We start from the raw sequence: 12,883 nt of genomic DNA, 5'->3' as shown, positions 1-12,883 counted from the left end.
TAATTGGCCATATAAGCATGGGTTTGTTTCCGGATTCTCTAGTCTGTTCCATTGATCTATGTGTCTGTTGTTGTGCCAGTACCATACTGTTTTGATTATTACAGCTTTGTAGTATATTTTGAAATCTTTAACCATGATACCTCCATCTTTGTTCTTTCTCAAAATTTCCCTGGCTATCCAGGATCTTTTGTGGTTCCATAAAAATTTTAGTATTATTTGTTCTTAGATGTTATTCAACGAGGAAAGGGATTACTTGAAGGTGTAAATACCAGGAGACAAGAGTCACTGGGAGCCATATTGAAACCTAGCCACAAAATGACCCTGAATCACATGCTGTTCCAGCAAAGCAAGCAGATATTAAGATTATAATGCAAGGAAAGTGCCTATACTACCTAACTTATAAGTTACAAAATAATGAGTTCTACATACCAGCTCTCCATGAGAATAAAACCTGTTTGTTTATATTCTGTAAAGCAAAAAAGCTATTAAAATTTTTCAACTTGGGTTTGAACAAACAAACAAGCAAAACCTAGCATAATAAGAAAGCATAAAATGCAGAAAAAAACATTCTCTCCTAGTATCAACGGGCTTATATGATGTGTGAGGTTTGAAGTAATTGGTACCCAGAAGAGACTATATATGTCAGCTGAATTGTTCTGAAAATACCTCCATCCTGCTGACCAGTTCACAGAGAGTTGCTGATAACACAGTCAGAGGAGGTCACAAAGTTTCACTGCTAGATAGAGAAAAGAAGTTCCATGAAGGAGGCAGAAGGACAGAGAGATGCAGGAATTTTGTAAAAGGGCAGAAGGGACCAACAGGTAGACTATAGCTCACCCAGCGATCCCTAAAGCTACCCACCACCAAACTAAACAATAAGAACAACTTCATCACAGAAGGCAAGGGATTTAGACTATTTGAGACCAATTCACCATTGAGTGCCTCTGTGGGAAATTCGATTTAATCCCAAAGATGGGCATTTCTTACTGTCCTGAGGAAGTGTGCATTCTCACAGCTCCCAGCCAAAAAATGAAATGTGCTTCAAAGTAGGTCAGAGCCAAATGACAACTCTCAGGAGCTTTGCAGTGCACCATGCATGTAAAAGAAGAAAAACAAAGCTGCTTACAGAAGAGTTTCAATTCTCAGATTTTAGAATAAATTCTCCGGCTGTAATGAAGTACAGAATAATCCTTTTGCACTTATTGAATTATTGAGTGAAGAATTTTGGGCATGCATTTTATCCTTGAGCTTGATTGTCCTTTTTCATCCATCCATTTTTGAGCACTCCCGTGCATGATACTACCCTGGACAGTGTGATTAACAAGCATTTACAATAATCTCCTTGAAGATTAATCTGAACATACTTAACTCACTTTTCCAATTGTTACATATTACCTTATGTAATGATTCTTAACTACAGACTAGTTTGGGGCATCTGTACATTTGATGCTGAAAACAGTTAAGGTATAAAAGAGAAATAGATGAGCTTCTTGAACAGCAAAAAGGAGCCATATTTAATCTTGAGTAAACTGAGGTGAGTGACACAGGTTTAATTTTTATCTATCAAGGGTATCATGTAGAAATAGAGATTAAAAATCCTTGGCTTAGAATATAAAGTGGATCTTTCTACATGCCTTCCACAGGTTGGTTCCTACCTACCTTGTTGAATCATGTCTACTCAAGCTCCTTCACTCATTCCTCCTGCTCATGCCCCTCTTCCAGGTCTTTGTTCATATTCTCTCTCTGCTTTCCTGATTAGCTGAATATGTCTGATCCTAGCCAAATTTTGAAAGTTTAGATGCTGCCTCATCTCTGCATGTCAAGGCCAGTAGCCTAATCCCTCTTTTCTCTGCACTCTTAAAAATATCTTTCCTTTGGCACTCATCATTTTGTTTCATGATTTGTGACACAGAGGAGGTTTAGATAATGTGATTAATTAATTAAACAAACACTTATTGAGCATCTATTATGTCCTTTGTGTTGGGAATACAAAGATGATTAATCATGAACTCCCTAGCAAGAGCTCATATTCTACCGGAAGTGACAGATGTGCAGTTTACAGCTCAATGTAATGAATTTCTGTAATGAATATGGATGGAGGGCTGTGGAAGCACAGAGAAAGGACTGAGTCAGTATTTATATATTTAGTTGAACAGACACAGATAAAGAATTTACTATTTGCCAGGACAATTCCCAACGCCACAAGATATTAACTTAATTCATCCATCTAACAATCTTACAAGGTACCTGTTATTACTATTCCTAGTTTAGAGATGAAGAAACTGAGGTATGTTCACACAGCAGGTAGGTGGCAGAGCCAGCATTTGACCCAGGTAGTCTAGGTCCTGGATCCTTGCTCAGAATGACCAGACTATGTTGACTCAATATATATCTGATGATCAGAAAAGTTTAAGAAATAGACTTATTTCCAAAAGAAATTGATTGTTCTGATGAACCAGCACTCAGTACCCTGCATATGATAGGAACCGCATGAATGTTTGTGAAATAAATGTGTTGGTTCTTGAGAGACATATAGGCATTTGACAGGCAAATAAAAGAAAGAAGGGCACTCCTGGTGAGATGGATGGAGATGTGCCAAGATATAGAGCTAGGAAAAGACAGGGACAATTTAGAGGACTGTGGGAAGTTCTGTGGCAGGTACTGGGCCTGTCTGCCTTGTTTCCATTCTCACCCTTTCCCCTGCTCTTCTGTATCATACCTAGAGCTGCTTCTGTGGGCTGTACTGTCCGGACATCTGCAAGAGGCTGGGTTTGCCCTGGCCAGACACTGCAGACCAGAAGGCAGACAGAACACAGGGCATTTCTCCCAGACTCTCTTGTCTGTGGCAGTGCCCCTGGCGGTGGCTATGTCTTCTGATCAGCTTCTGCCAGTCAACCCTGGCCTCTGGTCCCCCTCTTCTCCCACAGGTCCCCCAACCTACGTCTGCTAGGTGTCCTGCACTTGCTAACCTCTGAGCTCTTCACCATCCCTCACTTAGGTCTTCAGCTCTACTATTTCCTGTTAAGCAACCCCTAGTACCAAATTCCCTTTCCAAAAAAAAAAAAAAAAAAATCTTAGCTAGGCTTCTTTTTCATGCTTAGACACTGACAGATACACTCAGAATATTAGGGGAAAGTATAGTATATTCATCATAGGAGAGAGGAAAAGGTTGAATTTATCATTGATGAATAAAGAAAATAAAACCTTTTAATAATATTGTTTATTTCCTCTTTATTTAAAAAATTACTTTATGTTTTGCAAATGTATGCTGCATTAGTACAGTGATATATAAGTAAATATATATACAGTGTATCATGTATAACATACAATTTAAATCTATTTAATGCATTTGTATTTATATATGATTTATAAATCATATATGATATATATTTGTGTACTATATATACATTTATATGTATCATATATAAATATATGTAAATTACATAAAATATTTATTCATATCTTTAAATATATTTAAACATATATTTTGAGGTATTCATTTCCAAAGACTGTTTATACTGATGGGGCATTCAATTGAAAGAAAAGCTTGGAGTCTCTACAGATAAAAGAAAAGAAAAGCTTGGAATCTCTATAAAAATACAGTGAGTTGGTATCATAACAAAATTCATAATCTATTAACATCCTCATAATAGGCAATGTAGTGTCAGAACTCATGACAGAAGCATGTTAAAACAGTGTCATAGAATGACTTATGTGACTTATGCAGGCAGGTTTTATTTGCCTTAGATATGGTTTAAATAAATTAAGCTCTCTAGGGCACCTGGGTGGCTCAGTCGGTTGAGTGTCTGACTTCGGCTCAGGTCATGATCTCTCAGTTTGTGGGTTCAAGCCCCACATCAGGCTCAGTGCTGACCGCTTGCTCAGAGCCTGGAGCCCCTCCCCCGCTCACGCTTTGTCTCACTCTGTTTCTCAAAAATAATTAAATGTAAAGAAAAATAATTAAAAAAATAATAAATTTAGCTCTCTAGCATTGGTAGGGGAAAGAGATGAAAGGAATGAAGGTTTGAGGGAGACAGGGAAGGAAGTAAAGAAGGAAGGAAATCTATTCAACTGGTACATAAACAAAAATAAAAAGACAAAATGGCCTCAAAGGTCCAGCTTCCCATCCTCTCATCACTGTCCCCCAGGGTAGACCCTCAAGGGTCCAGAAATTCTCTTTTGGATGGTTGGTACCTACAGAGGACATGTGGCTCCTCTTGAAGGTGACTTAACACCCTGTATTCTCATCTTTTCCTACTCCAAATCAATGAAAGAATAGGACTGAATCCATGGTATCACGTAGGCAGAATAGTTGCAATGGCCACAGAAAGAATGTCTATGTACACAAAGCCTGCCTCTGATTTTCAATCTCTCTCTCTCCCTTTCTCTTGCCCCCTCCCTGCTTGTGTACGTGCACTCCCTCTCTCAAAATAAATAAGCAAAAACTTAAAAAAAAAAAAAAAAAAAAGGTAGCCCAAGAAAAGCAAAGCGGGCACTCAGAGGTGTGCGAAGGCATGGGAAATCCCAAGCTCAGGTTCTTTTCCAAATGTCCAGACCCTGGGTATGAGCAGGGTGGTCACACTATAAAACGCCTGAGCAGCAACTCAAAATAGTTGTTTTTCTCATCACACCATTTTATATAACTTTCTAATTTCTTTGGCATTTTAAAATGCTAGTCATTTTTATTTGTGTTTTCAAGTGACCCTAGGGGAAGAACAGAAGGAGGGGGAGAGAGAAACAGCTAAAATAGCTCAACACCTGAGTGTGCTCCTACTGCTCTTTTTCAAGTTCATGCTTCTGCACCAGTTGGTTCGATCTGGACAGAACCCTGGGAAATGAGCAAACCTATAGAATAATTTTTTTTGTGTTGCGCTTCATGTTTCAGAGTAGCTATTTTCAACTAGTATCACAGAGAGCTGCTACTAGCAACTGTTAAATTACATAGGAATTTGACTTCACACTGTTTATTGAAGAAATGCTAGAGCATATTAAGTGAAGTTTTACTGCGCTTGTATATTTCTCAGATGCAGCCACAATGCTAAGTGGCTTTATGACAGTGAACAGTTGATACAGCATTTATAATATGTAAACATTTAAATTATATTTTATGTTTTCGAACAATCTATGAAAACAGGATAAAGTAACAGTTCACTTTGATGTTTGGGAAAAGAAACTAGAAATAAAATTAAAAGTCGTGAAAAAGAAAATGCTCTCATCTATGTTGTAGATTTTAGAAGATTAAAAGAATATACATATGTCATAAAGTATAAGCTTTTCAGAGTAATTTTTAGAAAGAAGAAAATCTAATCTCTGTGTTTGACAAAACCAGCTCTTAATTTCCTTTGGGTACTTCCTTTTCTATCCTCGAGAATTACAAATCTCTAAGCATTATGTGTTATACATCTTCCCTAGTGCTTAGTTCTTGGATTTATGTTCTATTCAAGTACTGATTGCATTAAATAATAATGTTAATTCTCAGTAGTTATTAGTCAAAATTAGCTAGATTATTTGAAATCTCCCTATCATAATAAAAATACAATTTAAAATACCTTTGTTACTTTTTTTTTTTGTCAAGGGAGCATCATTATTATAATTACCATCTCCTGAAGATAGTATTTATTACTTCTGTTTAAAACAGAGAGCATTACTGTATCCACCTTTAAGGAGCATACAACATAAGGATAGAAACGTGGGAATTATTTTCGCCTCTCCACCCCAGGTTAATACTAAGATAGGTGATAAGATGTGCTTTACAATCGAGCATATGCATCACCGCACTGACGACAGCTCTGTAGGTATACCATGAGAATCTTTTAAAACACATGTGAAAATGTGAACTGTGGATTTCTCCCTTTTTCCTACTAAGCTGTGTGCTATAGCCAAGTATGTTTTCCGATCATATTTTTAATATGCATATGTGTGTATGCATTCCAGATCCTGGTTTATTTAAAGGAAAAATAGCTGTCTTCCAAAGCATGGATTCCAAAGGGCGTAATTAAATTTTAAAAACACTTTGGGCTAATTTTAATATTTCAGGCTTAAAAAAAGTGAATGAGGTGGTAGTGGTTGGGAAGATACTCATTTGGCTGCTCAGAGAACCGTGTCTGGGTTCTGGGACCCCTCAAGTATAGCAGCAGCTGTGCCCATAGATGGTCCTGCACCCATTCCAAGCGCCTGGCTAGAAGTGGGAAATTCATGTTTCCCGACTACCTGCGCCAAGTGCGGGCAAAAGCATTGTTAAGACTCTGCAATTCTTCTCTTCGGGTTTGCCATGGATACTATGCTTATAGTTTTCCAAAAAAACAAAGGATAATGAAACTGTTAGAAGAGTTTGATCTTTTCATAACTCTGCTGCATATTGGAAACTTACACTCATTCCAGAAACTACAGAATGCATGAGTTTTCCAACTTTTATTCTCCTTGGATTTGAAAAATAATCCTTTTAAGCCAAAACTTTTTCTGAGCCTGGGGAAAAAAATGTATTTCCTGAAAACCTAATGATCATTTAGGAGCCATAATAGAAGAGTTGTTTTATCACTAATGGACATGTTTTGGAAGTAAATAGTATAATTTTGAGCAAACCATGAAGATAATACTACTAAATGCCTAAATTTTTAGGGGAGATGATATAATAGAATTAAAATTAGAGGACAGAAAAATTTAACCAAAGATGGAGAGATGAGGATCACGAGGAATTAGGAAACAGACATTGCAGGAGAAGCACTACAAAGCCAACCTGCCACATTGCTGAAATTCTGCCATAAAAAATCCATTGCTTTATGAATTCTACCAAAAATCCCTTTGTGGTTCTCAGATCTTTCCTCTTCTACTTTGTTTTTTTTTTAATGTTTATTCTTGAGAGAGAGAGAGACACAGTGCGAGCAGGGTAGGAGCAGAGAGCAAGAGATACACAGAATCTGAAGCAGACTCCAGGCTCTGAGCTGTCAGCACAGAGCCTGACATGGGGCTCAAACCCATGAACTTTGAGATCATGACCTGAGCTGAAGTCATACACTCATTTGACTGAGCTACCCAGGTACCCCAGATCTTTCCTTTTCTAAATTGAAATATCTAAGAGTCCTAGTCAAGTTACATTGTGATTAGTGTCATATACATTATTTGAACCCAAGACCTCTGTTCTGACACTCCCTGCTATTTACCTCATAGTAATCTTGCTCAAAATGGAATTTTTAATCCAATGCTAACCTTAAAAATAAGTATATTCTTTTTATAATTTTTTTAATGTTTATTTATTTTTGAGAGAGAGAGAGAATGTGTGCGCGTGCGAAGTTGGGGAGGGGCAGAAAGAGAGAGGGAAACACAGAATCTGAAGCAGGCTCCAGGCTCGAATTGTCAGCACAGAGCTGGACGCGGGGCTCAAACTCACAAATTGTGAGATCATGACCAGAACTGAAGTTGGATGCTTTACCAACTGAGCCACCCAGGTGCCCCCAAAATAAGTACATTCTTGATCATTTTAATGTCCATATTTGTTTTGTGTCTAGGGTTAGTGCTAAGCAGCTCAATTTTAATTATCCTGGTCTGAAACAGATAAGAAGTTAATGTATCCCAAGTGATAGCCAAATGAGATAAGGGAGCACCATGCAAAGGAGAGTTCACATAATTTTGAATTCCAGAAATGGTGGGCTCATTGGTCAATCACTTGATACATCACAGTATAGGAATGCCAGTAATCACCAGTACCATATTTATAAAGCTAGAGTTAACTTAGTTTAGGCAAAGTATTATCACATAAAATGAATTGGTTAACTTAGATTTCATTGGTATTATAGATTTAATTTATAATTGCATGTTATTTCATGTTTATATAAACCTTTTGAGCATTTAGAGGTCTGAGAAAATTCATCTTTTGAAGACAAAACATTGCTCAAATTCTCAAGTGCAGCTAACTTGGTCATTTGCCATGTTGAGACATCCTTATTCTCTTCTCAACCCCATCTGCATTTTTACTCTGGATAATTAGCGTGTGTGTGTGTGTGTGTGTGTGTGTGTGTGTGTGTGTGTAAATTTACATCAGCAACAAACACCGAAAACCAATTCAAAGGTTACAGGACTCAGATCCTTAGGTGCCTAGTTCACAACCAAGGATCATCGCATATAGGGAGATAATCTGACTTTGAGGTAGTGAGATAACCAGTTGCATGCATTTGGTTTGTGTCTGAGTCCAAAATTTCCAAATGTTACTCATTCTTTCTTCTCATTCCTGATCCACTTAAATAATTTCCTGGGGGCGGGGGGGATGTATATTTGTTCATTCACCCTGTTTTGTCCCCTGGGCAGAGCTGGGATTTGAATGCAGGATAGCTGAACTCAAAAACCTGTCTTTGCTTCACAACCTCAGAGATCTTAATTCTAAAGTAAGAGCATAAGACCGTCACCAGAATGGCTATTACATCATTGCAGTGACTGTGTCATTGAGGTCTAAGAGGTGACAAATGAAGTTCTAGTTCTGTAAAATCCCACTGGTTTTTCAGCTTCTTTCCCTTGACCCCACATCCTTTTGATAAATCCTTGTCTCCAACAGTAATATGACCATGTCTCTAGTCTTTGAAACTGGTAAGAATGGAATCAATTATTGACTGCTCCATAACAGACCACTCCAAAACTTAGTCACTCGAAATGACAATTATTGTCCATGAACTGACTGGACAGTTATTCTATTCCATGTAGTACTGGCTGGGATCACTCATGGAGAGCTGAATTTAGCTAGTAGCTAGGCTGGGCTGCCTCAGTTCTCCTCCATGTGGCCTTTCTTGTTAGCAGAATAGCCTACATTTCTTTCAAAGTTTAAAAGATTCCAAAAGGAACATCCCAAAAGGATAAGCCCCAACATACTAGGACTTATCGAACTTCTACTTGTATCACACTTTCTAGAGACCAGAGCAATTCACATGGCTAAAGCCATGGTCAGTGATAGGACTACATAAGGACATGAATACAGGAAGGTATGATTAATTGGGGCCATCAATGTAACAGACTACCACAAAAAACTAAAAAATCCAGCCATGAACCAATTTTCAATTATTTCAACATATTTTCAACAAGTGTCTGGTATACCATTAACATTTTGTTGGGCATGAAGGCTTAAAGAATGCCATTAACTAATAGGGGAGGGAAGATACACATATGAAAATCTATAATGTGATCTTACCTAGGATGAAATAATAAGAAATATATATACTGGTCTCTGATCCTATCCTGACCCAGGGCTCCTAAATTCCTTAAGAGGTAAAAGCACTAGGAAAATCTCTTTTTTTAATATTTGGTCTTTGATCTGTCCCTGACCTGGAATATTCCTAAGTGATAAGAACATTAGGAGCAGCTCTTGTTCTATGGAGGTGACTCTGGGTGGGCTCCTGGATAGGGGCTGGTCACTGAAAGGACCAAGCCATGATTAGACACTTGAAATTTTCAGTGCTTCCTCCATTCTGTCTAGAAGAAAGAAGGACTGAAAATGAAGTTCATGATTGGCCATGCCTAGATGATGAAGCCTCCATTAAAATCCAAAAGTACAGTGTTCAGAGAACTTCTAGGTGAGCAAACACATCTGCACTGGGAGAATGGCACACCCCAACTCCACAGGGACAGAAGCTGCTACAATCATCACCCCCCCCCCCAATTTACAGCTATGTATCTCTTTGGCTATTCATCTGTATCTTCAATAAGTTGCTGAGTGTAAGTAAATGTTTTTCTGAGTTCTGTGATCTGCTCTACCAAATTAATTGAATCTAAAAGGGAAGGAGGTCATGGGAACCTCTGATTGGTAGCCCAGTTAGAGAGAAAGTGTGGGTAACCTGGGGACCTATTACTTGTGATGGGCATCTGAAATGGGACGCAGGCAGTCTTGTGAGACTGAGCCTTTAACCTATGTGATCTGATGCTATCTTCAGGTAGACAGTGTCAGAATGGAATTAAATTGCAGACATCCGGGGCGCCTGGGTGACTCAGTCAGCTAAGCATCTGACTGCAGCTCAGGTCATGATCTCATGGTGTGTGGGTTCCAGCCCTACATCAGGCTCTGTCCTGACAGCTCAGAGCCTGGAGCCTGCTTCAGATTCTGTGTCTCCCTCTCTCTCTGCCTCTCCCTGCTCATGCTCTCTCTCAAAAATAAACATTAAAAACATTTTTAAAAAATAAAAAAAAATTGCAGGACACTCAGCTGGTGTCATGGAGAATTGCATAGTGTGGGAAAAACCCCACACATATTTGGTGACTAGTAGCGTCATAAGTGAAGTGTTGTGAATATGGTAGCCTTGTGGGAGTGAAGGAGACACTTAGGTAGAAGATTGAGTTTTTCAAATACATCTCATTAAGGAGAGAGGTGAGAATTTGGAATGGACTCAAGGGCAGCTCCACTTGACCCTCTCCCTCCAACTTCCAAAGCAAATCTCAGTTCATGCCGAGCAGCCCATGAAATAAATCTGAGGACAGGAAAACGGTGCAAATACACAAAATTCAACTGCATTAGAAAACATTAATGTCGGTTTGGACCTACATAAAGCAGGCCAGGTCTTTAAATAAATTAATGCAAAACGTATTTGCTTTTGTCACCTGACTTTTGGCTCCCTAAGTCTAACTTTTGTGCAACAATTAAAAAAAGATTCTTCCATGTAGTCAGTACACCAATCCCTCATTCAAAGGCCTTGATCACACAGCTGTGAAGCTGAGAAGTTTCATATCTGAGACCAAGAGAAGGTACAATCATTGGGAATGGGTAAATATCAAGCTGGGTTTCATAAGATCAAGTTCAAGTTAGAATTTGGAACAACTTGTAAAATTTAGCATGGTAGAGAGAATATCACAGTATGAAAAACAACAACAATAGGATTATAACTTCTGTTGAATTTTCCTAAGGAAACAGACTAAAGCCATATGTAAATAGATTTGATGGGGGTCATTTCCATTGCTTGGCAATACAATTCCTTTCTCTTTTCTCTTATGTATAATCAGAATGCTTGAATCCCTATTCATTGACCTAGTGGTTAAGAACACCAAAGTGACTGACCTATAGTGCAAATATTTGTTAGTTTGGTCCTCTTAAGATTGGATCAGACGGTCCTTTTACATGTATTATCAATATATTACAGGACCTGTAAACAGTGGGTCCCAACTTCTAAGGATGACAATACTTCACTCAGTAGTGCTTCCCCCCCCACCCCGCACAGAATAAGCATAGGTAAGGCAATAATTTCTTTTAATGAGATTAATTCTGATAACTTCAGAGGCAGTTTCACTGCAAGATGTAGATTCCTTTTAATCTCCCTTACGAGTTAAAATATTGAATCATTTTTGGTGTCATTGGTATGGTGGTTATAAACAGAAGTGAGACTGAAGGGGCAGTGTTTTAAATAAATGAAGCCATAACCCTAGACTTTTTCTGTCTTGGATTACCCGGAGTATCGTCCTAAATCCACCTAGAACAGAAGTTAAATGATGTTTGCATTAACTATAGTGAAAACTGGTCATCAGATCCATTTCTACCCCCAGAACACATACACAAGGGGGTGCAAAGCCTTCCTTTCGGCCAGGACCTAAAGATTTCCTCGAAGTTTTAAACCCCAAACATGTGCTCAGAGTCTACCCCCTCCCCAATCGAATATCTGTGCAATAACTATCACGAATTTATGCAAAGGTAAGGCTGAAGTGCCCCACTGTCTGGGAGCTTTCCACTGTGTAGGTGCTAGTTTGGATGTGTGTAAAGGCGTGTGTGTGTGTGTGTGTGTGTGTGTGTGTGTGTGTGTGTGTGTGTGTGTGTAATACCGGTGTTTTCTTAAAGAAGGAGTTGAATTGACGCCAATAGGTCATCCTCCCCCGATGAGCACTTTGTATTATGGTTATTCCTCCCCTGGGGTGGTGGAGACTATTCTGCACGCCTTTAGGCAGTCGGACATCCCTTACACTTGAGGTTTTCAAAGTAAACGAAGAACCTAGCGCTTCTGCGGAGTCCAAAATCCACCTGCGAACTTGGGGACGAGAGTTCGGCGGAAAGGAAAGGTGACTGGGAAGTTGCGCCACCTTCGTCCGGCACTTTCCACGGAGGAGAGTCTACTAAGGGGGTGGGGGTGCGGGAAAGGAGAGGGAAAGAAAGAGAGAAACACCCTCCTCCTCTTTGAGAAATTGCACCTCAGCCAGAGATCTGGGTATTATTTTACCTGTATTTATAAAAACCACCACCGCACTCCCTGCACCAACCACCCGACTGCCTCGACTTCCATTAAAAGCAGCTACTAAGACCAAAGAAAGAGGGAAAGACCGAGGAGCGGGGGGAAGACAAATAAATAAATAAAAGAGAGCGCGGGGGGGGGGGGGGTGGGGAAGGGGAGAGAAGGGAGAGAGGGAGCGCCTGGGACTCCAGACGGCGGCAGGTTCAATTAGCTAAACAAAGAAATCATGGCGGATTGTTTACATTTGGCAGCGCCCGGGCTGCGAGGACCGCCGGCCCCGAGCCGCCGCGGCCCCCGAGGAGTCGGCCGAGCTGCCCCCGCGCCCTGGCCGGGTAAGTGACGCCGGCCGCGGGCCCGGGGCGCGGCCGCCCCGCGCGCCGCCCCCGCCGCCACCCCGCCCCCGCCGGCCCCCGGCGCCCCCCCCCCCGCCCCCGCCACTCCCCCTGCAGTCGCCCCAGTCCCCTCCCCCTGCCCCCGGCGCAGCTGGGCTCTGTGTGGATTTCGGTGACGCTGTGGCTCCGTTCCTTCGCTGCTGCTGCTGCTGCTGCTGCTGCTGCAGCCTTGGGGAAGGGGTGGGGGCGGCGGGGCGGCGTGGAGAGCCGGGACCCCCTCCACGTGGTCAGCCCAGCTGGCGACCCCGGGGCGTGCTCTGGGCGCCGCCTGGCTCCAGGACCGGGGCGGAGCACGCCGCAGCCCCA

Source organism: Puma concolor, chromosome A3 (assembly GCF_028749965.1).
Source record: "Puma concolor isolate L17-30 chromosome A3, mPumCon1.1.hap2, whole genome shotgun sequence".
Classification (NCBI taxonomy): Eukaryota; Metazoa; Chordata; class Mammalia; order Carnivora; family Felidae; genus Puma; species Puma concolor.
Note: the sequence above shows the minus strand (reverse complement) of the source record.